Raw genomic sequence first — 27,291 nt, 5'->3', positions numbered from 1 at the left:
GGGCTCTGAGCCTTCGACTGCAGCTCCTGTGCTGCCTGCCCTGCTGTGGCACTGTGTGTGCGGTGAGTGCATCAGTTGGGGGGAGGGGTGTGTGCCTGTGGTGTATGGCCGGGTGGGGAGGCTGGGGCTCAGGTGGTGGAGGTGGGGGAGGGTGTCCTCTCTACGTGTTTGTCCTGGGCCGAGAGGTACAGAGGGTCTCTGTTCCCATCTGCCCACTTTTCTGACCTGGATCTACCCATTTGCCAGCACCTCCAATATAACTTTTTCTGACTGTTCTTACTGGACCAGGTCACACCCATGGTTCATCTATAGACTTCCCTGAGGGTATAGCAAGGTCTGCCAGGGTGAGGAGTTGGACCAGGGCAGGGCACAGATGCCCTCCTCTCAAAAGGCAGGGACAGGTCAGGTGAAGTGGCTCATGCTTGTAATCCCAACACTTTGGGAAGCCGAGGTGGGAGGATTGCTTAAGGCCAGGAGTTCAAGACCAGTCAGGACAACATAGTAAGACCCCATCCCTATAAAAAATACAAAAGTAGCTGGGTGTGGTGATGCATGCCTATAGTCCTAGCTACTGGGGAGGCTGAGGCAGGAGGATCACTTGAACCCAGGAGTTGGAGACTGCAGTGAGCCATGATTGTGCCACTGTACTTTAGCCTGGGTGACACAGCATGACCTCTTTGGCTTCCCTCAGTGACAAATGTGTGATTTCATGGCATGAGATTTATGGAGACCCCTCTTGACCTGTCTCTCTCTGATTCCGGCCTGCATCATACATATCTTGAGTTAACAAGATCCGTACATGTACAAGCTGCTGCAAATTTGTCCTCAAATCACCTTGAAGAAGAGATCTGCTCTCTGGCAGAGGGTAGAGAGATCTGGCATTGTGGGGTTTGGTGAACAAGTTAGTGTCTGCCAGTCCTTCTCATGAGATTTTTCTAGATTCTTATCACCACTATCTCTTTGGCCTTTCCAGGAAGGCCCAAGCAGGCCTCCAGCAGCAGAATGAATCTTCTGATCACCCCTAGCTGCCCTGTCTGCTCCATGGACCATGAGCCTAGCCTATGTGCCGGACCAGGGCTGAGAGCATTGCTGCAGGCTCCTGTCTTTAAACACACATTCAGAAAGAGATAACAGAGACTGGGAGGAGTGCGGGGTGGGTGGGGAGTGGGTCGGGGGGGAAATGAAGAGAAGTGGGTGAAAGGGGACAAGTGCACAGTAAGATGGAGCAGATTCAATGTCTGATCGCAGAGCAGGGTGACTATACTTCACAACAATGTTTTATACTTGGGTGACGGACACGGGAATACCTTGACTTGATCACTACACATTATATATGTGTAACAAAATCTCTCGTGTATCCCAGGAATTTGCACAAGTAAAAAATGTAAGGCAATGTAAGCATACTTTGTTAAAATGTATAAACATTGGCTGGGTGCGGCGGCTCACGCCTGTAATCCCAGCACTTTGGGAAGTCGAGGTGGGCGGATCACCTGAGGTCAAGAGTTCAAGACCAGTCTGGCCAATGTGGTGAAATCCCGTCTCTAATAAAAGTACAAAAATTAGCTGGGTGTGGTTGTGCACACTTGTAGTCCCAGCTACTCAGGAGGCTGAGGCAGGAGAATCGCTTGAACCTGGGAGGCGGAGGTTGCAGTGAGTGGAGATCACGCCACTGCACTCCAGCCTGGGTGACAGAGGGAGACTCTGTCTCAAAACAAACAAACAAACGAACAATCCCCGAAAAATGTGTTCAGTTATTTTATCTAAATAATCTAAATAATAGATTCACACAGTTCAGTGAAAGCAGCACTCCCCAAACCCACACCTTTCAATGCCCAGCCCCAGTCCCAAACAAAGTCACCTTAACTGTTTCTGTGTTTCTGTGGCCCCCTCCACATCTGCATTAATATGCACTTTCCTGTAACCTCCACCACAACTACACGAGGCGGGTGGTCTTCATCTCACAGATGAAGAAACTGAGGCTTACAGGGATATGTGGTTCTCACAGGGTTGCTTGTGCTAAGAAAAGGCAGAGTCAGGGCTTCATTCCTATTTTTATTTTTAAATTTTATTTTTAGTTTTTTGAGACGGAGTCTTGCTCTGTTGCCTGGGCTAGAGAGCAGTGGCGTGAGCTTGGCTCATTGCAATCTCCGCCTCCTGGGTTCAAATGATTCTCCTGCCTCAGCCTCCCGAGTAGCTGGGATTATAGGCACCCACCACCGTGCCTGGCTAATTTTTTGTGTTTTTAGTAGAGACAGGGGTTTCACTATGTTGGCCAGGCTGGTCTCGAACTCCTGACCTCGTAATCTGCCCTCCTTGGCCTCCCAAAGTGCTGGGATTACAGGCATGAGCCACTGTGTCCGGCCTCATTCCAGATCTTTACTCGAAAGCCACAGCACTGGACAGGGAGCAACGCTTTACTTCCTGCCCTGCCCACCCTGGTGCCTCCTGGGCCGCTGCCTCCCTTGGGGTGGCCTGGGTCACAGTCAAAGCAGTGCCTTCTTGCTTCCAGCCAAGGTGTCTCTACAGCCGCTCCTACCACAGAGGCTGCCCCGCCTCCTCTCATCCTTGTCCAGATAAGTGGAACACACGATGCAACTGTCACTCCAGCAACAGGAGCAACAACAGGATAGAACTACACTGGCTGGGGAAGTCCCCATGGCAGGTGACACAAGCTGCTTCTCTGCCCCAGGAGGTGCCTTAGGGTCCTGGCCATAGGGGTTTACCAGTTAGGACCACATCTCTGGGTTTACCCTTTGAGGAGGAAGTAGAGAGAGGGGCAGGGGTCTTGATGTGTGGCAGAAAGGGTCATTTTTTTCCTTTTCCTTTTTTACAGTTTCATTGATATGTGATTGATACGCAAAAAAACCCTGTGTGTATTTGATGTGTATATTTGATGAGTTTGGACATCTGCACACACCTGTGAAACCATCGCTATCAAATGGTAATAGACACATCCATCACTTCCAAAGGTGTCCTTGTACACCCCTGTTTTTGTTTGTTTGTCTGCTTTGTGTTAAGAACGCTTAGCTGGGGGCTCATCCTCCTAACAAATGCTTCAGTGCCTGGTGCGGTGTTGTTTACTGTAGGTACCATGTTGTACACTGGATAGCTAGAACTCATTCATCTTGCGTAGTGAAACTTATGCCTACTGAGCAGCAAATCCCCAGCTCTCCCTCACCCAGCCCCTGGCAACCACCATTCTAGTCTCTGCTTTTATGGGTTTGACTATTTTAGTCCTCCATTTAAGTGGAATCATACAGCGTTTGTCCCTGTAGGCCTGGCTTATTTCACTAAGCGTAACATCCTCCAAGTTCCCAGTAGGATTTCCCTCATTTTCAAGGCCGAATAATATTCTGTGGTATGGATAGACCACATTTTCTCAATCCATTCATTTGACATTGGACATGTGAGCTGTTTCCATGTCTTGGCTGCGTGAATATTGCCGTGGTGAACGTGGTGCTGCAGGTATCTCCCAGAAATTCTGATTTTCGTTCTTTTGATGAATACTCGGAAGTGGACTGATGACGGGTTACGTGGTAGATTCGCAGTAATTGCTGAAAGACCCTCCACACTGTTCTCTGTAGCAGCGACACCATTTCCTGTTCCCCATCGGTGGATAAGTCTTCCGATTTCTCCATGACCTGGCCGGCATTCCTTGTTTGTTTCGATATGGCCATCCTCACAGGCGTGAGGTGAAAGGAGGGATTACCGCCGTTTCAAGCGGGCCTCTCTGTTTGTGGCGTTGATATGCTCCTTATGGAATTCAGTTGTATTACGGGTTGCATGTTTGGGTCCCTGCTCCCAATCCTTAGATTGAAGCTCTAGTTCCCAGTGTGGCGGTCTTTGGAGACCCCACCTTTGGGAGGTAATTGAGCCGTGAGGGTGGAGCTCCCGTGATGGGACTTGTTAGAAGTCAGCCGTGTGAGGACACAGAGAGAAGCCAGCTGCCAGCAAGCCAGGGCAACAGTCCCCACCCAGAACCAGATCTGCTGGCACCTGGACCTCTGACGTCCAACCCCCAGAAATGTGAGGAATAAAGATTTGTCTAAGCCATCAGGTCTATGTTATTTTGTTACAGCAGTCAGAGCTAAGACAAATTGAAATATGAAAAAAAGAGGTAGGTATAAAATTAAGTAGTATCATTAATGAGTGTATATATATATATATATATATATATTTTTTTTTTTTTTTTTTTGAGGTGGAGTCTCGCTCTGTCGCGGCCCAGGCTGGAGCGCAGTGGCCAGATCTCAGCTCACTGCAAGCTCCGCCTCCCGGGTTTACGCCATTCTCCTGCCTCAGCCTCCCGAGTAGCTGGGACTACAGGCGCCCACCACCTCGCCCGGCTAGTTGTTTGTATTTGTTTTTAGTAGAGACGGGGTTTCACTGTGTTAGCCAGGATGGTCTTGATCTCTTGACCTCGTGATCCGCCCATCTCGGCCTCCCAAAGTGCTGGGATTACAGGCTTGAGCCACTGCGCCCGGCCGAGTATATATTTTTTATAACACGTTTTATTTGTAAAGAGTGTGCCTTTAGTCCCAGTTACTTGGGAGGCTGAGGTGAGAGGATCGCTTGAGTCCAGGAGATCTGGGCTGTAGTGTGCTATGTCAATCAGAGGCCTACACTAAGTTCAGCATCAATATGGTGACATCCCGGGAGTAGGAGACTGGCAGGTTGCCTATGGAGGGGTGAACCAGCTCGGGTTGGAAATGGAGCAGGTCAAAACTCCTGTGCTGATCGGTAGTGGGATCATGCTTGTGAATAGCCACTGTGCTCCAGCCTGGGCAATGTAGTGAGACCCCATCTCCTTAAAAAATAAAAATTTTAAAAGAAAAAATAAAGTTTAAATCTATAGAAAATTTGCAAAGCTTGTACAGGGAGCTCCCATAAGCCCCACACACAGTTTCTCTACTGGTAACATCTTCCATGAATATGCTTCATTTGTTGTAATGAATGAACCAGTGTTGATACAGTTTTATTAACTAGATATCTGTACATTATTCAGATGTCCTTATATTTTTCCTCATGTCCATTTGCTGTCCTAGGGACCCATCCAGGATGCCACATGACATTTAGTTGTCGTGCCTCTTTAGGTTCCTTTTGACTGACGGTGTCTCAGATTTTCCTTGTCTTTGGCCACCTCGACAGATGACCCCTGGTTTTCTGGAATGTCATTTTGGCTGAGGTGGTTGTCGTAAGTCATTGGTGAAGGGGATGAAGTCCCACAGTGGGTGAGGATTTGGGGCTGAATACACTTTCCTGGGCAATGTTTCTGGCAAAGGAAATTTTATCCCACCCATCTGTGCCTTCCAAAGATATGAAAATCATCTCTAGGGCCCGGGGGAGGCCAAGCCTGTCTCCTGCTAAACACTGTTTGTTTCACAGTTTTCTGAGGACAAAGAGGTCTGCTGTGTCTGCTTCACAATGGCCCCTGAGCCCATTGCAGCTCAGGCAGGTGTAATGAGTGGGCAGAGAGTGGGTTTATATCCCAGATCTGCCACTAACAGCCAGGGAACCTGGCCAAGTGACTGGGTTTCCTTATCTCAGATGAAGTGAGGATAACAGTTGGTTCCATCTTAGTTAATGTGTGCAGAGTCCTCAGAGCATGCTTGGCACAGGGTCAGTACTATCTACCTGGCTCCCATCATTATGATATAAAAGCACCAGTTTTAACTGGAAGTTACTGACACATGGAGGAGACAGGTGAATTTCTCTTTCTGCAGCATGACTATTAACTGGTGCAGGTGGTATGGTCATCATTGCATGCTTTTTTTTTTTTTTTTTAATTGTGAGAGGGAGTCTCACTCTGTTACCCAAGCTGGAGTGCAGTGGTGCCATCTCGGCTCACTGCAACCTCCACCTTCTGGGTTCAAGTGATTCTTCTGCCTCAGCCTCCCAAGTAGCTAGGATTACAGGCATGCACCACCATGCCCTACTAATTTTTGTACTTTTAGTAGAGGCAGGGTTTCACCATGTTGGCCAGGCTGGTCTCCAACTCCTGACCTCAGGTGATCCGCCAGCCTCGGCCTCCCAAAGTGTTAGGATTACGGGCGTGAGCTACCGTGCCCAGCCCATTGTTGCATCTTTAACAATCACTTTAAAACATAATACAGCAGTCTGGGGCACACAGTAAGTGCTTACTATTAATAAATGTTAGCTTTACTAGTAGAGTGTGTTTTACAAATACCCTGGGCTTCCGGCCATCCAGGTTATTCAGGTCCTACAGCCTGGAAACTGTTAACTTCAGATGTACTCAAATGGACTAGCCTTCAAACCCTGGCTGCCCTCACACTAGCTGTGTGATCTTGGGCAATTCACCAAAACTTTCTGTGCCCTGCTTTCCGCATCTATAAAAAGGGATAACAACAGTACCTCCGGTGTCCTCAGTGTGAGGATAAAGTGAGGGGAGGGATGTCTGGAGTATGTAAAGTGCTCAATAAACAGTGGCAATTTATGTTATTAACACATCTGTGAGCGCTGTCCTTGTAGGCCTTGGTGAGGGGCAAGGGAGGGATCACAAATGGCAGAAGACGGATGTGTGGAGGAGGTGATGTCTGAGGTCCAGTCACCCCTCCCCTAGAACTCAGGGTGACCAGAGCCTGCCCTGCAGCCTTGGCCATTCAGGTGAATGAGCTTACAGTGTTCACCAGGTGTCATGCCATTAAATTAACTTATTTATTTATTTATTTATTTATTTATTTTTATTTATTTATTTTTTATTTTTTGAGACGAGCCTCGTTCTGTTGCCCAGGCTGTAGTGCAATGGTGTGATCTCGGCTCATGGCAACCTCTGCCTCCTGGGTTCAAGTGATTCTCCTGCCTCAGCCTCCTGAGTAGCTGGGATTACAGGCACCCGCCACCACACCCTGCTGATTTTTGTATTTTTAGTAGAGACGGGGTTTCACCATGTTGTCCAGGCTGGTCTCGAACTCCTGACCTCAAGTGATCTGCCCATCTCAGCCTCCCAAAGTGCTGGGATTACAGGCGTGAGTCACCGTGCCCGGCCTAAATTAACACTTTTTAAGCTCTACTGTGTGCATGGACTGGCTAAATGCATTCATACATATTATTTCATTTAATTTTCACAAATATCCCACTTGACAGGTGGAGAAATGAATGTTCAAATAACCATCCTTGGATCAGGAGGTCACTAATGGTGAATTAGGAAGCCCACTTGTCTGTGCATTCCCCCCACTCCTGAGCAAAAGGACTATGGCTTGAGTAATAAAAAACATACCATCTTTCGTTATGAAAAGTAGACTGAAATGTACGCCAGGGCAGGGACTGCTTCTGTCTTGTTCACACCTAGTAAGTGCTGGATGAAGGTGTGACTATAGCGATTATAGCTATAAATCTCTCCTGCGTTATTTGTCTCACCTGAGACTTAAAATTACTCTGTGAGAAAGGGGTTGATGATATTATCTCCATTTTACCAGTCAAGGAAATGTACGGGAAAGACACATTTATCGAGGGTCTTCTCTCAATGGGCGTTTTGCTGGTTTTATCTCATTTCACCAGTGCACATTGCCCTTGAGGGGACTTCACACAACTACTGACCACAGACCAGGACCAAGACCTCTGCATCCAGACCCCAGGCCCACGCTCTGCCCAATGCCTTGGAAACCTCTTACCCTCCTTTTTGTTTTTTTCTTTCAGAGATAGCTTCTTACTCTATTGCCCAGGCTGGAGTACGGTGGTGCAATCAGCTCACTGCAGCCTCCCACTCCTGGGCTCAAGTGATCCTCCTGCTTCAGCCTCTTGAGTGGCTGGGATTACAAGTGTGTGCCACTATGCCTGGCTAATTAAAAAAAAAAAAGTTTTTTTTTATAGAGACAGGAGTTTCAGTATGTTACCCAGGCTGGTGTTGAACTCCTGGCCCCAAGCAAAGCCTCCTAAAGCACTGCGATTACAGAGGTGAACCACTGCATCCACCTCTTACCCTCCTCTTGAGAGGCCCTTGCCCTCATGGCCCTTAGCCCAGGCTGAGTTTTCGCCGGTTGGAAGCCAGGGCACTGAAGAATGGAACTTGGTCTAGGAGCCCACCACCACCTCGGGGGAGGGGAAGCCTGGACACATTGCTGGGTGGCGTCAGGAAAGGGCCCAGCACTGGCTGTGCTCACAGCAGGGTGCCGCCACAATGAGTTCCTGCTCTTTAGTCACGCGGTCCCTGCTACTGCAGACAGGAGACAGAGAAGAAATTACTGGAGAATGGAAACCTCGCTCAATGAATGTATGTGACGAATGACTTCCTCTCCCCTCAGAAACAGCAAGAATGGAGGGGTGTTTTTTCTTCGGGTTGTGAATGAAAATACTGAACTGTCGGCGGGATTTTGTTGCGACGGGATCTGCAGCAAAGAAGGCCACTCTGACACTTCCCGTGAGATGCTGTGGGTTCTGGGAGACTTCCGGCCCAGTTGGAGCCTCCCAGAGTGGCTGAAGCGTCTTGCTGGGTCCTCTGACAGCTGTGTCGTCCCTGAGAGTTCCAGGGGAAGCATCGCCACCCCGACCTGAACATCTGTGCTGGGCACGGCCCGGAGAGAGGCTTGCAGACCAGCAGATCAGACCTGAGCTGTGGTCCTTCCGGCTCCCCTGCCTCTCTTCCTGCCCTCTCCCTTGCCTCTCCCCCTGTCCTCTCCCCTTCTTGGCGGGGCCTGCGGGAGACTCCGGAGCTTGTGCGGGGCATGAGGGTCCTTCCCAGGCGGGGCGACACCGCAGGCTTCTCCGTGACAGTGTGCCCGACCCTAAACGACCATCTCAGGTGACAGACATCTGGGCCGTTGTGTAGGCCGGGAGGCAGCACGCTTCCGCCAAAGACCAGATAGTAAATATTTCAGACTCTGAGGACCACATGTTCTAGGTCGCATCTATTCTGCTGTCTTTGAATCCTTTTCTCAACTATTTAAAAATGTAAAAACCATTCTTGGCGCGGGCTGCACAGAAGCAGCCCTGCGGCCAGTGTGGGCTCTGCTGGCGGCAGCATCCCCTGCTCCCCGCTCCTCCCCCAACCCCCTCAAAACCTGGATCTTTTCTGTGGAAGCCCCTGTGACAAGGTGACTGTGCAGCCTCGGCCCGAAGGTCTTTGCAGAGTATACGCCTGCTAGCTTTTTAAACTATATATATTTAATTTTTATTTTATTTTATTTTTGAGACGGAGTCTCGCTCTGTCTCCCAGGCTGGAGTGCAGTGGCACGATCTCAGCTTACTGCAACCTCAACCTCCTGGGTTCAAGCGATTCTCCTGCCTCAGCCTCCTGAGTAGCTGGGATTACAGGCACCGGCCACCACGCCTGGCTAATTTTTGTATTTTTAGTAGAAACGGGGTTTCACCACTTTGGTCAGGCTGGTCTTGAACTCCTGACCTCAGGTGATCCACCTGCCTTGGCGTCCCAAAGTGTTGAGATTACAGGCATGAGCCACCCTACCCTGCTTACACCTGCTAACTTCTGCAAAGGGACCCCCGGCCCTCCAATGGCCACAACACCTGCTTGCTTCTTGCCCTGCGCCCGTTGTAGCTGCTCTGACCTAATTCCTAAGCGCATTTGGCTGCCTTCAAATCAGACAGTAGGTTGTAGGGTCCTTTAGCCGCCCTGGGGCAGGATGATGGCCATTCTGGGTCAGGACCCTGCCCTCCAGCTCCTCCCTGGCAGGGGGGATGATCCCCGCACTGAGTGTGTAATGGCAAGAGGTGAGCAGTAGGCGGCAGCACTGAGCTGTATTTGCTGAGTTCTGTCCTCAACAGGATCCAGAGCTTAGACCCAGTAGGATGTGGCCTTTGCATGCTCATCCCTGGACAGACAGCTATGCTGAGCCCTAGCATGGGAGCAGGTGCTCCAGAATCCCCCCCAGGGCCCCGACTGCTGCATGGCCTCCGCTAAGACCGGGCTGTATTCCTGTACTTCTTGAGGCCTCTTCAATGCCTTCAGGATCTCACCATGGTGACCACCTAAGGCCAACTCCGGACCCTGAGAACCTCCCTCAGCAGGTCCAGGTCCAGCCACACCTGTGCAACTGTGGCTGAAACGCTGCGGAGAGGCTGGGCCAGGCTGGAGACCACAGGACAGCCTCTGTGGTGACTTGTGTCCTAGGTTTAGGGATGGGGTTTGACTGGTCAGGGCAGGTCTTGGGGTTTGCAAGAGCCAGGGGTTTGCAAGAACAAAGCCCCAGTGCTGCCTCTGACGTGGGCGCCGTGTCATTTGCCTTCTCTTAGCCAGCTGGTTGGTGTTGGGAAGCTAAAGCACATATTTTCCTGCCTCTTCCTCACCTCCCACATCCCGTTATTCTCCCAAGTCTGCTGGCATTGCCTCCAGGTTTTCTCAATCCTACCCCTGCTCTCTGCCCCACGGCCATGGCCTTGTGGAGGCCTCGACAGCCTGAGCCTGGACAGCCTCCTGACAAGCCACCCTTCTCCTACCGGAGTGATCTTTCCAAAATGCACAGAGGACCCTGTGGCTCTGACCTGCTGAGAGACCCCCGGCTGCTCGGGACAGGCGGAAACCCCCCACTGATCATGCCAGGCCTCCATCTGGTGCCCTCTCACCCTCTGATGTCATGCCCGAGCCACACCATGTTCCCCACATACTACAGCAGTTTCTCACCTCCATGCCTTTATCCATGCAGGGCCCTCTGCCTGGAGCCCTGTCCCTCCACAGCCTCTTCCTGGCTGACCTCTGCTTTTCCTTTCATACTACGGTCAGGCATGGCCTCGGGCTCTTAGTCCAATCCTGCAGCTCCTCAGTGCTCCAGGATTCCTGAACTCTGCTGTATGCTTGCCCCATTGTGGTGGTGGCTGTCCCCTAGAACACGACCTCCTTGAGTGCCAGGATTGTTCTGTACACATCTTAGCTGCCACAGCACCAACACAGAGCCCAGAACACAGTGGTACCTAATAACTGCCTGTTCACTGATGAAAAGATAGGACCCTTCATCAGGCAAACTCCAGCCCATCTTTGGGACACCCAGAGACAGGAGACATACCAGTCTTGTGCAGTGACCATTATCATCTTCAGCTTTCTTTCTTTTCACAACCTCCTTTTCCATGTCTAAGCTAACCTAAATCCCCACGCTTCCTCTTAGCCTTGTTCCATCAACCTTGCAGATGGAGGCCAGCTGCTTAGCATCTGCTGGAGCTTTTAATATAAATTCTGGACAGATTTTCCCTTTGTTAATGGCAAAATAAAAAGCCCCAGAAAGGAAGCACCACCCCCTTCCCTACACTGCAGGGACCCATGGGTTTCACCACCCCCAGACACCGGCTATCACCACGGGGCACTTGGAAGGTGTAGAAACCCCTGTGGGCCACCTGGGGTGACTGGGGGAGACCTGGGAGGCTGGGCTGGGTGCAGAGTCTATCTAGGGGTTTCTAGGGGTGATCCGTGTATCCTTTGAGAGAGTCTGATGGGTACTGGAGGGAGGCCTGGGATAGGCCTCCCTCCCCGCAGCCTGCTCAGGAAGAGGTCCTCAGGCGGGTGTGCCTTTCCCTCTCATGCCACCCACATCTGGCTTCTGACCCCAGATTGTAGTAGGGGTGGGAGTTGGAGAGGGCATGCTGTTTGCCTTTTCTGCCCCTTCCTCAGCACCCCAGGTTGTTTTGGGGCCAGGTGTCTTGAGAGTTTGCCTAACAGACCCAGTTCTCTAATTCCCAGGAGATGAGCCAAGAAGCAAATTACGTGGGTGCACGGATCTAGAGTTACTGAGATGTAATGGACTACCTTCTGGTGTGGTGACCATAGGCATGCCCCTGTGGGTGCGGACAGAGTTGCCACATTTAGCAAATAAAAACACATGCAAATACTGCACAGGAGAGACTTGTACCAGAACGTTATTTATTGTTTATCCGACATTCAAATGATTCGGGTATCCTGTATTTCCTCTGGGAACCCTGGCGGAGGAGAAATCTCCCTTGTAGGGAGGGGGCACTCCCAGTGTCTGCCTCGCAAGAAGATGGGGGTCCTCCCCAGCTACAGGGGCCTGGGCAGCTGGCCCTGGTATCAGGGTCACTCCTTTTGGCTCTGCTTTCTTGGGTCTTCAGGGCTTTGGGACAGCCTGGGGGTGGGAGAGTGGCTTTTGCTTCACTGGTACTGGCTAGGAGGTGGGCAGGGCATGGAGGAGGGAGTGTTAATACCTGGTTTGTTTCAACCTTGCTGGCTCTAAACCTGTAGTCAAGTGAGAGGATGCATTCTGACCTAACATCTGCTGTGCTGTGAGCTGCGAAGGGAAGGGTCTGGCCCGTGCGTGAGGCTGGTGGGAAGTGGCAGTGGGGAGAGAGGTGGGTCCCAGGGAACATGGGTTAACTTTGGGGACACTTCTTTTTCCCCATGTCTCCCTTTCTGGTGGGGAGCCATAATGTCTTGCAGGATCTGGGCTTGATTTTTTAAAAACTTTCTAGGATTTATTTTGAAAATTCACATGCAGTAAAATTCACATTCAGCCCTGTGAGTTCTGACAAATGCACAGTCAAATATCATCACCATGGTCAAAATACAGACAGATCCATTGCCCTGCAAAATTCTCTCCCCTCTTTTCCCACTCCTGCCACCACAGATCTATTCTTCACCCCTGGATTTTCCCTTTTCCCAATTGTCTCCTAAATGGGATCATATAGTCTGAAGGCCTTGCATCCGTGTAGCAGTATGCCTTTGGGATGCACCCATGTTGCTGTGCGAATCCATATTCGTTCCTCCGTAGCACTCCACTGTACAGATGTGCTGCGGTTGGTTTATTCATTCACATGCCGAGGACGTCCCGACATCCAGTCTGGGGCAACGATAAGTAAAAATAAAGCTCTGCACATTTGGGTACAGGTTTTTGTGTTAACCTTCTCAATGGTCTCGCTTCCTTCCCTGCTTCCCTCCCTCCCTCCCTTCCTTCCTTTTCTTTCCTTTCATTCCTTTCTTTCTTTATTTCTTTTCTTTTCTTTTTTTTTTTTTTTTGATGGACTCTTGCTCTGTCGCCCAGGCTGGAGTGCAGTGGCGCAATCTTGGCTCACTTGCAACCTCTGCCTCCTGGATTCAAGCAATTCTCCTGCCTCAGTTTCCTGAGTAGCTGGAACTACAGGCATGTGCCATCACACCCCACCAATTTTTGTATTTTTAGTAGAGATGGAGTTTCACCACGTTGTCCAGGCTGGTCTCAAACTTTTAACCTCAAGTGATCCGCCCACCTTGGCCTCCCAAAGTGCTGGGATTACGTGCATGAGCCACCACGCCTGGTCAACGTGGGTTTTCATTTATCGGGTAAATACCCAGGAGTGGGATTGCTGGGTCACGTACAAAGTATGTTACCATTAGAAGAAGAAACTCTTGGGACTTGAGGTATGAGCGCTCACAGCTGCCCACACTTTTCAGATAATAGCCCCAGATTGCTGAGGGGCTTTTGGTTTTACAGATGGGGAAATGGAGGCCTCGAGAGGTCAGAAGATGAGTCCAGAGTTTTAAGGAAGGTCGTCGTCAAGGTCCAGGCAGAGCCTCATCTCCTGTCTCCCAGGCCGCTGTGCTTTCGTCTGTATCTCAGTTCCCTTCATCATCTGTTGCTCCAACCTTATTCTCATGGGATCCATTTATGGGACACATTGGGCCACCAACAATAAGCTTCTCCATGCACTGATAAGGAATGTGACCAAAAAGATTAATTCATTTGGTGAAGTGACCAAGTGATTCTGTAAACAGCTGTGTTGATTAACAGAATCCATCTTCAAAGGTTATGACAGTATTATATACACAGCCCTCATGCTGGCCATTTGGCTTGATGGAGCTGTCTGCAAAATTATTCTTCAATGATTCATCTACCAAATTCTTCTTCTCAGATCTTTTCAAACAGAACCGACACAGAACTGGTGTCTGCATTTCTTTGGCACTGGGTAGGTAGGAGCTGTTTGCTTTCCTTATTCGTTTCTGACTCCCTTTGCCTTGGGATTTGGGTCCTGTCCCCAAAAAACCCTAGTCCCAGACAATCTTTTCTTTATCTGCTTCAAGCTTAGAATCAAGAGAGCAGTTCCTGACACTCCCTGGGAATCTTGGCTTTACCACAATTCCAACTTTTGAATATTTCAATGGAGGATTAATTGTTATTCATGCTGTCATTGTTATGTAGGTCATTTTTTTTTTTTTTTTTTTTGGATCAAGTTGATGGGATTTTATTATCTGTGGAAAGCAGCCATATACCAGAATGAAGAATACTTTTGATTGATGATTTAGCTTAAAAATAGTTTGCTATTTTAATAAGCCTCATTCGGGAACAAATGACCCCAGAGGGGAACTTGGTGCTTATCTAGTAGCCCATGTATTTTGCAGAGAATTTCTAGAAATGTGTGTATTTTGAAGAAAAGAAGAGGGGCTTTGGCTGTTTGGTCCTGGAGATGGGTCTAGCAGCCTGGGGTCGGGGCATCTATTGGTCTCTCCTAGCTAACCCCTGCCCAGAGAACTGCAGTGCCCCTCACCCAGATAAAAGGTATGCCTGGAGTGGCTAAGTGTTTCTAGTTGGATTACTGCGGGCTCAACATTAGATTCACCAAATCGTTATTTAGTACTTGCTCTGTGCTAGGCAAAACGTGCTAGATACTTTCATTGATGTTATTGGAGGAATATCTAGGCAAAGAGAGGAGACCTCACTTATAAAAACTAAAGACCTTGTCACCTCAGATTTCTTTTTAAAAGGCAGTTAGGAATGGCAGTCTTAAACAATGAGCTCCCCTAGTGCCCTTCCGATTGTGAATCACAAAGAGCATCTAAATTTTGGAAGACTATTGACTGTATCCTGGGGAGCTGTAAGTGCCAGGTCTTACAGGGTGAGTGGGACTAGGAGAAGGCATCGACTAGACGCTGGGGTCAGTTGCCTGGGAGCGAACCCAGCTCCACTCCCTGCTGTGGCCTTGAGCAAGTAGCACTTAACTTCTCTGAGCCTGTTTCTGCATCTGAAAAATGGGGATTGGTCATGACCCCACTCATAAGGTTGCCATGGGCATGCTACATGCTGAAAAACATCAGTAAGGTGGCGAGGGTGGCGAAGACGCTGTTCCTTGGGTTTTATTCCAGCAATGAAAGCTAAGTTCATCAAGCCACAAGAAGAAACCAGATTTTTTTTCCCCTAGGAAATGTGAAAATTGAGGGTTTCGTTTGAAGCCTTGTGGCAGAAGCTTCTGAAAGCCCAGTCACAGATCTTGCACAGTGCTGTCCTAAACGCCGCTGATGTGCAAACAATGGCCCCCATCCCCGTAGGGGGAGGGGCAGGATCGGACAGCAGAGACTGCGGCAGGGTGTCCAGTGAGCAGGGGACCCTCATGTGCGGGTCTAGACGGGAGACTAGTATTTATTTACTAATTCTTTCAACAGCGGCCGTGGAATCAAGATGGCCTAGAGGGCGCCAGGGGGTGCTCTGGAGAGGACGGGCGGCCGGTCCTCGAATGGACCCCGCCATGGGTCCCGAAAAGAAGGGCGGCGCCCCGGGCCACCCGTAACTTCTGCGGAATCCACCTTTGCCGCGCAGTTCTCCGGATTCGCGGGAAGGAGGCGCAGCCTCCCAGGCCCAACTCTCTCCCCAGCACTTTCGCGTGGAAAATCTTCAGGAAAATGAAATGTAGCTCCCCGTACCCACCTCCCCAAAGATGTAAAGGACTCTGGAACAGGCGCGAGGAGCAGTTCCTGTTTCATTACAAGCGCCCCCTCCCCAACCCGATCATTGTAGTGCGAACCAGAACAATCCAATTAACAGAATTAGTGCTACTGTTCCAGGAACTGAAGAGGCCTCGGTATGGGAATCCCCACAGAGTAATAAACAGCACGTGGTTGGAGCGCAGAGGAGGAGACTCGCTCCACCTGGTGGCGGTGACGTGTTTATAAGGAAGGGAGGCTTCCCGGAGGAGGTGGCAGGACACAGAGGCTGGCGGCCACAGACGGGATCTGTAATTCAGTGCCCGCCATCACGCACCTGGCCTGGCCCTGTGCAGCGTGGAAGCTGGAGACGGGGAAGGTGGAGCATGAGAGTTCATGGGGTGCCCGGCCTGAGCTGAATGAGGCGGCGCTGCTGCACGCACAGACGGCCCAGGGCGGCTGCGTGGTGTAGAGGGCAAAGCCCAGCACGTGCGGGGCGGGGCGGGGCGAGAGGATGGGCGGGAACGGCGCTGGGTGTTCCTGCTTCCTCCTCCTCCTCTAGCTCGCAGCCTTTCGTAGGAAATTAAACATTCAGCACCGGGTGATGGAGGACCGACAGGGAACTCCAGCCTGGTGCCCAGGGCCTGGAATCAAAATCCCTGAGCACCAGCGGCCCTGGGGTGGGGCTGAACCCTGAATGATCTTAGTCTGTTTTAACAGGACGAAAGTGGGGGCAAACTGTGGGGGCTTCCTATTGGTTAGGCAAGGGTGTGTGTGTGGGTGGGGGCGGTGTGTATCTGTGTATGCATGTGTGAGTGCGTGTGTGTCTGTGGGTGTGTGCATGTGTGTGTGCATGTGTGTGGGCGTGCACATGTGTGTGGGGTGTGTGTGGGTGTGTGTGGGGTGTGGGTGTGTGGGATGTGTGAGTGGGTGTAGGGCTGTGTGTGGATGTGAGTGTGTATGTGTGTGTGAGTGGGTGTGTGTATGAGTGTATGTGAGTGTGTATGTATATGGGGGGATGTGTGTGGGGGGTTGGGTGTTTGTGTGTGTGTGTGTGAAGAAATAGCCTTTGTAAAACGAGGTCAAAAATACCTTTTATTACTTTAGTGTTAGAAAATAACTGTAGTTAACTTGCAATCCTGTCTAACCTACATTTCCTTTTAAAGGCCATTTTATTTTGTTTTATTTTAAAGCTGTGAAGATACTATGTGAAGGAGAGTTGGCATCTCATTATTTCTTCATTTGATGCTTGACTGATTCAGGCCCTAAATTCCAACTCAGAGAGCAGTCCAAGACGCTCGCGGCTGGCAAGATGGGTGCATCTTGGCCACCTACTCTGGCAGAGGCATACATCTCATTCACACCAGCAAGGGGAAAGACTGGATTAGGAAAATGCAAGATGGGAGTCCTGTACTTTTCTAGGACAAACCTTACAAGTATTGCTACCATTAGATGGATATTTATTCCTGGCTTCCAGCAACCTTGTCTGAGAATTTTCACTTTTGCATAGAAACAAAAAAGGGGCAGGAGAATATGGAACTCAAATAATATGAAGCAATCTGAAAATCAGCAAATATTACTGAGCGCTACTATGTATAAGACAAGGTTGCTGATTGTTAAGGGCTTATATTATTACCAGCAACAGAAAACCAATTCTCAAAGTCATTAGAAAAGACAATAGATCAAGCAGTGAATTATGCAATCTGTGCGGCAAAGGCTGAACATATTGACAGGAACATACATACATACAACCAGAATTATTAGGCCAGGCTTTTTGGGACGGAGAATTAAAGGCAGGGAAAGATTTAGATGGATGGAGGGGAGGAGAGGGGAATTCGAAAACTCACATGGAGATCTAAGGATAAGAGCAGAATGTTTATTGTTACGACGAGGCTAGAAAAAAAATGCAGGGTACAAAATATTATGCATGGTATAATTCCAGTTGTGGAAAAACATGTATTATTAATGTGCAAAGAAAAAAGACTAAGCAAATGCATCAAAATGTAAATCATGTTTACGATATAATAGATTATGGGTGATTTTTAGTTTCCTCTATTTACTTTTTGTTATTTCCTATTTTCAATGAAATGATTTATTCTTATCACTAGAAAATAAAGTGTTGTTCATTATTTGGAGAGGGGCCAGCTCAGGTGCTGGTGGGATGGTAGGACACTCAGCACACAGTGGGCCTGGGGTGCAAGGGAATCCAGAGGCCCAGGCGGCAGGGACAGAGGTCAGGGGATGGTGCTGAGCCAGGGAATGGGTGGTACAGGCTGTCTTTGAGACCTGGGCAGCAGGAGCGAGCATGGTGACCAGAGGAGGAAGGGACCAGCTCTAAGGTTACTTCGAGGTGGCAGAATTCCCACCTTTCCTAGAACCCCAGACTGTTTTCTCTGGGGACAGTTACAGTGAGTAACTTAGACCCCGTGGGGTCACAGACAATCAGCGATGGGCCAGAGTAGCCTTTTCTAGAAAAATAGGGCAATTGCACAGGCAGCAAAGGGAGGATTAGAAATCTCACAGCTGGCAGGTTGGGGGCACCAAGGACCCCTCCCCTCTATAGGATTGGATGCTAGGGGCATACATTCCCTAGTTCTGACATTCCTAAATCATCAGACCTCTTTGGATTAGCACTAAAGGCTTGTTGATTGCCTACAAAAAGTCACTAGTGGGCAGGACCAAGGGTGTATTAATGTGTTCTCATGCTCCTAATAAAGACATACCTGAGACTGAGTAATTTATTAAGACAAAGAGGTTTAATGGACTCACAGTTCCACATGGCTGGGGAGGCCTCACAATCATGGCAGAAGGCAAGGAGAGTAAAGGCACGTCTTACGTGGCAGCAGGCAAGAGAACATGTGCAGGAGAACTCTCCTTTATAGAACCATCAGATCTCCTAAGACTTATTTACTATCGCAAGAACAGCATGGGAAAGAACTAACCCCATGATTCAATACCTCCCACTGGGTCCCTCCCACAACATGTGGGAATTATGGGAACTACAATTCAAGATGAGATTTGGGTGGGGACACAGCCAAACCATATGGAAGGGTAAGGTGAAATCCCACCATGCTGTCCAGTCTCCACTGGGAGAAAATGGACTTGTTTCCAGTGCTGAGCTCAGACCTGGCGGTTCACTGAGAAGCTCAGCTTGGTCAACAGGACACAGTTCTCGGAGGCCGTTGCCACACAGATACCTGCGGAAACACTGAACTGTCAGTGGCCAAAACAACTTCTGACTGTATGGTGGATGTGGGAGGCCAGAGTGTGATTCAAGTGAAAGTGTGACCCCAAGGCCAGTTCTAGGGGGGACAAAGCTGGAGAGGTTTTGCAGCTTACTAACAATTGTGATTAAATATTAATAGAGTATTGATCATTTATATTCACAGAAATACATTTCTTTACCTAATCCACAGAACAGTAACATCATGAACTCAAAATCTTTTCAGCGAGAAGCATATGTCATAGGAAACTAGAATGGAAGTGCATTTGGAAGAGCAAAAATGTCCTAGTTGGGTAGCTGGGTCCTGGGCAGAATGCAGCCTAAGTTCCTTTTTCCACCTGGAAGTAGCCGGGCTGAGCCCCAAGGACTTCCTTCCTGTTGTGGCCTCCATGCTCAGGGACCCCTGAAGGGTCATCTTTAGGTTACTCTGCTGGTAACTTGTGAAATTTGGGCTCACTATTTTGCTCCAGCCACTTGAGATCAGTGGAAGGCAAGAAATGGGGGCCCTTCACCCTCAAGTGGACCCCACCTCTAGAACTTTGGGAAGGGACTCAGGCCCTGCAGCCAGCCAGCCCCAGCTCCGCAACCAGCCCTCCACACTCCCTTCTTTCACGCTGTGTGAGCTCGGGCACAACCAGGGGAGTTAGTGAGTCTTTTGCCTACACTCCTGAGCAGATACCTTGAATGAGATTCAAGAGAATCCCACACTATGCTGAACTCTGCTGTCTAGAAAATAAGAGTGGCGAAGGTGGGGTCAGGGCAGAACTCCACCTTTCCTAGAGCCCCAGATTGCTTTCTCTGGGGACAGCTTATTTAGAATTCATGACCCATCTTTTTGCAGAATGGAATGCCCCCCTGTTCCTTGAATCACGATATCTACCACCGTTTTGCCTAATCACAGAACAGTGGGTTTTCTGTAGATATAGAGTTTCTGTTTCCATAGGAGTGGTGACATGAAAGCAGCAAGAATTTGCAAAGTCTGAAAATGAATTTACAAAGGAATCATTTTTCATGTAGTTAGTGCTGACATGTTTCCGGGACTTGAAAGTGAAGGGACTTTTTGTTGTGATTACTCACGGCACAACAAACATAGTAGGTGCTTTAAAAACATGTGTTGCATGAATGAGTTAATGACCCAAATTCATAATAATAATTATAAGACTTTTTAAGTTTAAAAATACTCAAAAAGGGCCGGACACGGTGGCTCATACCTGTAATCCCAGCACTTTGGGAGGCCGAGGCAGTTGGATTACCTGAGGTTAGGAGTTTGAGACCAGCCTGGTCAATATGGTGAAACCCCATCCCATCTCTACTAAAAATACAAAATGTAACCAGGCGTGGTGGCACGTGCCTGTAATCCCAGCTACTTGGGAGGCTGAGGCAGGAGAATTGCTTGAACCTGGGAGGTGGAGTCTGCAGTGAGCCGAGATCACACCACTGCACTCCAGCCTGGGCGACAGAGCGAGACTCTGTCTCAAAAACTAAACAAGACAAAACAAAAAATACTCAGAAAGATAAAATTTGCTACTTGGGAATACATATGTATGTTGTAAAAGTATACAGAAGTATGTTGAATGATAAATGCCAAATTAAAAATAGTGGGTTAGGAGGGAGGTGTTGGAGAAGGTGCAGAAAGTGAACTTCACTGTGTGGGCAGTGTTTGATTAAAATTTTTTTTAAAATTTATTTTCAGATAGAGTCTTGCTCTGTTGCCCAGGTTGGAATACAGTGGCACAATCGTAGCTCACTGCAAGCCTTGAACTCCCAGACTCAAGCAATCCTCCCACCTCAACCTCCTGAGTAGCTGGAACTACAGACTCATGCCACCATGCCTGGATAATTTTTTTTTTTAGTTTTTGTAGAGACATGGTCTTGCTGTGTTGCCCAGGCTGGTCTCAAACTCCTGGACTTAAGGGATCCTCCTGCCTCGGCCTCCCAAAGTGCTGTTTCTTGAGCTGAGTAGTGGATACCTGCGTTTATTTTTCTTTACTCATTTTTGTTTGTCTTCAACATTGCATAATACAGTTAGAAGATACATACAACTACATTGAAAAAGTATCTCTAATATAAAGATTACTTCACTGGAGAAAAAGCGGAGGGTGGAAAGTTGAGTAAATATGTCTTTTTCTTCCCCAAGTTGGGCGTTTTTTTTTCTAATGTTGTGCATTTACTCCCACTCCCTTTCTTATCTACACCCACCACTTCTCTCCCCCTAGATGGTCCCTTGCAGCGTTTCCAAGTAATTCTATCTTCAGCTACCGGCTAGAAGGTAAATGCTCCCATTCATCAGTACGGAGGCTCTTCATGAGATCTGAGCAACTCCATTTCTTACAGATACCACCTAATAAATAAAAAGGTCATGCACCGTGTACGAGAGGAGACAGAGGTTTGTGGGCACCCCCTCTGCCCATATTGCAGGAGTTTACCCTTCCTGCCTCCGTTCCTGCTCAGAGCAGCCTGTCCTGTAGGCATTAGTGTTCCTGTTTCACAAATTGGCAAGGCAGGCTCAGCAGTGCTCAGCGACTACCCAGAATAAGACACACATGGAGCGCCCCAGATCAGCCTGGGATAAAACTGGCTGACATCCAAGTCGCCCTCCACTGCTCCTGCTCTCACGCTGTGCTTCCCGTACAGGGGTGCAAATCCAACCTCGTTGCTGGCTCTTGACCATGTGACCAGCGGCCCCTATTGGTGGGATGGTTGCAGGGTCAAGGATCCAAGGCAGTAGCTCCGGAGGCCTGTGACCCTCTCTGGCCGTTCGGGGGATTAGCTCATCATCCTCATTGCAAGCACAAGTCCTGTGGTCTCCTGGGTCCTTGTACCCAGCAGTGTGCAGGGTACAAGGATGCAGAAAGAAGTCATTAGAGATTCTATGTATCCAGATTTGAAAAATATCACCCTTTAAAAATTTCTATTTTGTTGTGTGTTTTATATGGCACATCATGTATTGGCACAAGATAATACAGGTATATGATTTAAAAATACGTTAATATGTGTATATTAAGATACCTGCTCAAAAATATTTTTATTGATAGAAGTATAAAGTTCTAAAAGTTTAGAGACTGTACTCTGCCAAACGGATCCACCTCATTCCCAATCAGCCATCAGCACACAAGCTTGCTGTCTTCCAGCGCAGAGCTACGCCATTCCTGGGCTGAGTGAGCTTGGACATACTTAGGGTCGCAACAATGCTCTTGGGGATATTGGTGAAATCATGACAAATTAGAGAGGTCAACTGGAGATAGATAGCTTTCATTCATCACACATTTCCTCCCTTCGCCCTCCCACTGGTGGTCACCACCTCCCTGCAGCCCCGGCCGTCTTCCTTTGTGTAGCTCAGGATGCCGTATCAGCTTCCATAATCTGACCCTTCATCAATTCTCTTGTTTTGTGGGACTCTCATGTGTACATAAGCAATTAAAAATGCTTTTTCTCCTGTTAATCTGGTTTATGTCAATTTAATTCCTAGCCCAGCCAAAGGACCTAGAAGGTGGGGAAAGCCCTGTTTTGCTTCCCTACAGTTGGTGCCCAGTGTGGGTCATCACTGGCTGGGACCAGCTTGCTCTGGGACTGCTGCAGCTACAGGATCCTGGGACCCCTGAGAAAACACTGGCCACAGGTAACATTTTGTACCAAATTAGGTTCCTGGATCTGTGCCTGCAGAGTCTGGTCAAAATGAGAGTGGTGGCTGGGTGTGGGGGCTTATGCCTATAATGCCAGTGCTTTGGGAGACCCAGGTGGGAGGATTGCTTGAGACTAGGTGTTTGAGACCAGCCTAAGCAATATAGGGAGAACACGTCTACACACACACACACACACACACACACACACACAAATTTAGCTTGATGTGGTGGTGCACACTTGCCATCTCAGCTACTCAGGAGGCTGAGGCAGGAGGATCACTTGAGTCCAGGAGTTTCAGGCTGCAGTGAGCAATGATTGTACCACTACATTCCAGCCCGGGTGACAGAGTGAGACCCTATCTCAAAAAAAAAAAAAAAGAAGAAAAAGAAAAAAAAAAGGTGAGATCTAAATTTAGATTAGAAAACGTGTGTGAATTAGTTCCTGTGGAGCAACTCTGATGTTTTGGGGGAGTATGAGTATTTTTATTTTCTGACCCTCTCCCTCCCAGAGATGGTCATTGTTTTCCTGCCTGTGTTTCTTGTGTCATGTGTCACAAGGAGGAGACTCTCAGAGCAGGATCAGTGGCATGCACCCTACATAAGGCAGTGGTTTGAGCTGGCCTCACAGGCTGCTGAGTTTGTGGTTCTCACCATATTGGTGTCTGTTTAGACGAACTTTGCTGTGTGACCCTGAGACAGAAGAAAATGGATGAGAGTCTCCTTCCAGCTTGTTTTATGCTGTGAGATCCTGTCTTTTTGATCAGAGAGAATACTCTCTGGCCTCTGCCAGGCTGGGGTGCATGTGTCAGCCTGTGTCGGGAGGCCAGTGCAGTAGGCTGGGAGCCTGAGTCACAAGCCATAAGCAGTATTCTCTCTGTGACTGTGCCTGCTTTCGGGAGTTTGTCTTCAGAGGTCCCAGTTCAGAGGGCCCTTGTCATCCCAACCTTTGATTGCTTGGTTAGCACTGGGAAAGTCCAATCCCAGTAGGTCCTGCCTGGCGTCATAGATTGACAGGCTGGTGCCTGGAAGCTCCCCATGTGTCCAAGGGAGGCTGGAGGCACCATTTTCACAAACACCATCCCTTCTACCTGTGGCAATGAAGATCTTAGCTTTCTTTATCAGTCTGTGGGAATGAACTCTTCAGTCATGGGAGCTGTGTCTTTTGTGCCCACTTTCTAAACCTGCAAGTTACCTCTGGGTCTTTCTATGAAAAGACTTATTGGAGCTGAGTGGGGTGGCTCAGCCTATAATCCTAGGGTTACAGTCTCGACATGCATCACAGTGTAGCAGTCTCTCATTGCCTGAGGTAGTACCTGAAGTCCTTTGTCTCCCGACCAAGAAATTTAAGGAGCATGGACACCAACGGTGAGGCTGGAGCAAAAGTTTAACAAATGAAAGAAGAAAGCTCTCTGCTGTGGAGAGGGGACCCAGAAGAGGGTTGCTGTTTTTACAGTTGAATGCAAAGGCTTGTTTATGAGAAACCAGTGAGGGCTGAGCATCAATAAGGCTAGAAGCTCCACCCTGTTCTTCTAGTGCGCATGCAGGCTTGAGTTACTCCATATTGCTTTGTTACCTTTACTGTGCATGTGTTAGGGGATGGAATTTTCCATTGCTGGCCTGTCTGGGCAAGTTACCTGTGTAGTCTTTCTTATCTGTGCAGCTGTGGGCACGCCTTTGGCAAGCCCCGCTGTGCAAGATCCCTTATCTGTGCCTACAGACTGTTCTTTTGTTTGAAAGGATTCAACCGAGAACCCACTTTAACTGCCTGACCAGGTTTTTTCCATTCTCCTCTCTCACTAGCATTTAGGGAGGCAGAGGCAGGAGGATTGCTTGAATCCACGAGTTCAAGACCAGCCTGGGCAATATAGTGAGGAAGGAAAAAGAAAGAAAGAAAAAAGAAAGAAAAGACTTACTGATTTGAGTCACTACCTCTGGGATAAATACATTGGCTATATTTGAAAAAATTTTTAGAGCGCTCCCATCCTGAACAACTGTCTTACTGATACCTGTGGGATAATCCAACTGAAAAGAAGACATAATGGATTTAATGATTAGCCTTAGGGCCCCTTTAGCAAGATTAAAAGCAGAAATCAAGTTTAGAACCAAGTGAAAATTGCTTAAATTTGACCTAAATTCCTCTTCTGTGCTCTCATATATCCACAACTCCCTGGCCCTGACCCTCTGGAAGATCTCTGGAGCTCTGGGCCCCTGATTTAAAATGTCACTCCTCCAAATCCAGCTCCATTTTCTCAGTAAATTCCATTAGCTCAGGCGGGAAACATTTGTAGGAATGGATTTGAGTTGAGTCTTGGTGTTGGGGTACCACTTAGTTATTAACCCTTTCCCTCCCATGGATAGCTATTGCTTTCCTATATGTCTTCTTTTGTTTTTTCTTCCCCAAGAGCTTTGTTTGACTTTGCAACCAGCGGGGGCACTTGGGTTATTGGGCCTGTGTGTGCAGGTGGCCAGCCAAAAGTTTGGAAACCTCCAAGAATGTGGCTGGACAGAAACATGGGTGCAGCCCATTGGCAGCTGGCACACCAACTGCTGCCAGCTCTCAGGAGCACTGTCTCAGTGTTTCTCTCTGTGGCTGTCTTTGAGAGTGACCCTGGATTGTGAAAGGGCTGCATCTTTTCTATCTCTCTTTGGAGATGCTTCATGCGTCCGTGGTTCAGTGGTGAAAAGCATGTTTGTTTTAGTCTTGAGTCACTTGTTAGTTATATCTTCGGTTTAGAGCTTTGGTTTATATAGAGCATGATAGAAACTTTTTCCTTTAGCTCTTCCCTCCTAAGCTAAAATGGAACTGTGTACTCAGAAATAAAGAAAACAGTTTATTAAAACTTTTCAAAGACAAATAGCTCTACCTCTAAAACAAAGGAATATTTTGATTTCCATTCTAGTTGGAAATCTGTTTCCTTACATAAAGGAGCAAACTGAGAATGGGCGGATGGGTCAGCATCTTGACATTCAGGCTGCAACCCAGTGCTTAGGGGAATTAAAAACAACTGTCCTTGTCTTACATGTTGAGGCTTTATCACAACAAGAATGTGCCTCTTGAAGCAATTCAAAGCCCACCTAGCCTTCTTACCAGTACCCAAACCTCACCTGTTCATCTCAAGATGCTTGCAGAAACCTCAACAAATCAGAGCATTGGAAACAAAGCTGTCTTGCATTTAAGAAAAAGAAGGAAAAGTTTAAATAGATTTATCCTAGGCTTCTGATAATAGGCAAATGTGCCCCCAAAACTCTTTCCTGTTGAAAACTTGAATTCTTTCTCTGTGCTTTTGAGATGTAAGTTTTCTAACCTGTCTTACCTAAGAACAATCCTTCTTGAAGTGCAAACTTCAGGGAGATGATTCTCAGGTTAAAAATAAAGGAAAAAAAAGAAACTATTTGGAAACTGGCAAATGAAAAGTCTTGACTACAAAAGCATGAGCCACCTGAGCAGGGAACCTTCACTGGTCCCATTTGCCAGGTCCAGCTATTCTCTTATAAGTGAGTTTTGAATTATTGTATCTGGTACATGATTAAAATTTAGAAAGATCTGTTTCTGTCTATATGCTTATGTATGTCTATGTATGTATGTATGTCATGTAATGTGATATTTTCTGCCTCTGGATGAGGTCTATTAAATTGGCTTAAAGAAAAATAAGTGCTTATAAAAATTATTGTCTCAGAAAAAGAGAAACTAACCAAAATGCTTTTCAACTTCATGTAACCGATAAAATTTGGTAAATAAAAATATTATTGGCCAGACCTGGTGGCTCATGCCTGTAATCCCAGCACTTTGGGAGGCTGAGGTGGGAGGACTGCTTGAGGTTGGAAGGGCAAGACCAGCCTGGGCAACATAACGAGAACCCTGTGTCTACAAAAAATAAACTTTAAAAAATTTTTATTTTCAGACTGCATAGTAATCTCCAGAATTCTAATAAGGAAACTGATAGATTCATGAAACTGCTAATAACATGAAGCAGAATAAGAACTAATTACATAGTTTTTCATAGGCGTGGTGGTGCACACCTATAGTCCCAGCTACTTGGGAGGCTGAGGTGCGAGGATCCCTTGTGCCCAGGTTTCGAGGCTGCAGTGAGCTATGATTACACCACTGCATTCCAGCCTGGGTGACAGAGCAAGACCTTATCTCTAAATAAGAAAAAAATGAATATTATTTGTTTAATTAAAACAGGCATGTCTTCAGAATTGTTAGCATTAAATATAATGCAAACAAATTTTCATCTCTTAGATGTTTAAAATCATAAGATTGTGGGTTCAACCTAAGATCAACTGTGCAAGTAAAACTGCAGTGTCCATTGCTGTGTGTATATCAAGCACAGCAGTAAGACAAAAATCCAATTATTTAACTTTTTATGTTATTGCTTTTGTGACTCTCATAACATGCAGGTGCTATGAAAATAGTTAATGGAAACAGCGTTTCCGTTATTGCTGAATAGTTGAATAGTTCCATTCAACTATTAAAATAGTTAATGGAAATGATGGCTAGCTTTATCTAATGTCTTATCTAATTTTTATGAATAATCCAAGTATAATTGTTAAGAACAAGTGAATTACACAGATGTAAGAATGATAAAGGTTTATAAATGGACTTTGAAACAGTAAATATGTTTTATTTTTTTTATTTATTTATTTTTTTTTTTATTTTTTTTTGAGACGGAGTCTCGCTCTGTCGCCCAGGCTGGAGTGCAGTGGCCGGATCTCAGCTCACTGCAAGCTCCGCCTCCCAGGTTTATGCCATTCTCTCGCCTCAGCCTCCCGAGTAGCTGGGACTACAGGCGCCCGCCATCTCGCCCGGCTAATTTTTTGTATATTTTTTTTTTTTTAGTAGAGACGGGGTTTCACCGTGTTAG

The 27,291-nt window shown here is 47.8% G+C and overlaps 1 protein-coding gene across 7 annotated transcripts in view; it reads left to right on the top strand.

Moving 5' to 3' along the window:
• ANK1 (ankyrin 1) overlaps positions 1 to 27,291 on the top strand; it is a 243,895-nt gene that overhangs the window by 51,705 nt on the left and 164,899 nt on the right. The gene's annotated exons all lie outside the window — the stretch shown is intronic.

The sequence above is a fragment of the Trachypithecus francoisi genome, unplaced genomic scaffold, assembly GCF_009764315.1.
Source record: "Trachypithecus francoisi isolate TF-2019V2 unplaced genomic scaffold, Tfra_2.0 Contig01440, whole genome shotgun sequence".
In the NCBI taxonomy this organism is placed as follows: domain Eukaryota; kingdom Metazoa; phylum Chordata; class Mammalia; order Primates; family Cercopithecidae; genus Trachypithecus; species Trachypithecus francoisi.
Note: the sequence above shows the minus strand (reverse complement) of the source record. Positions and strands in the feature narration are given on the sequence as shown.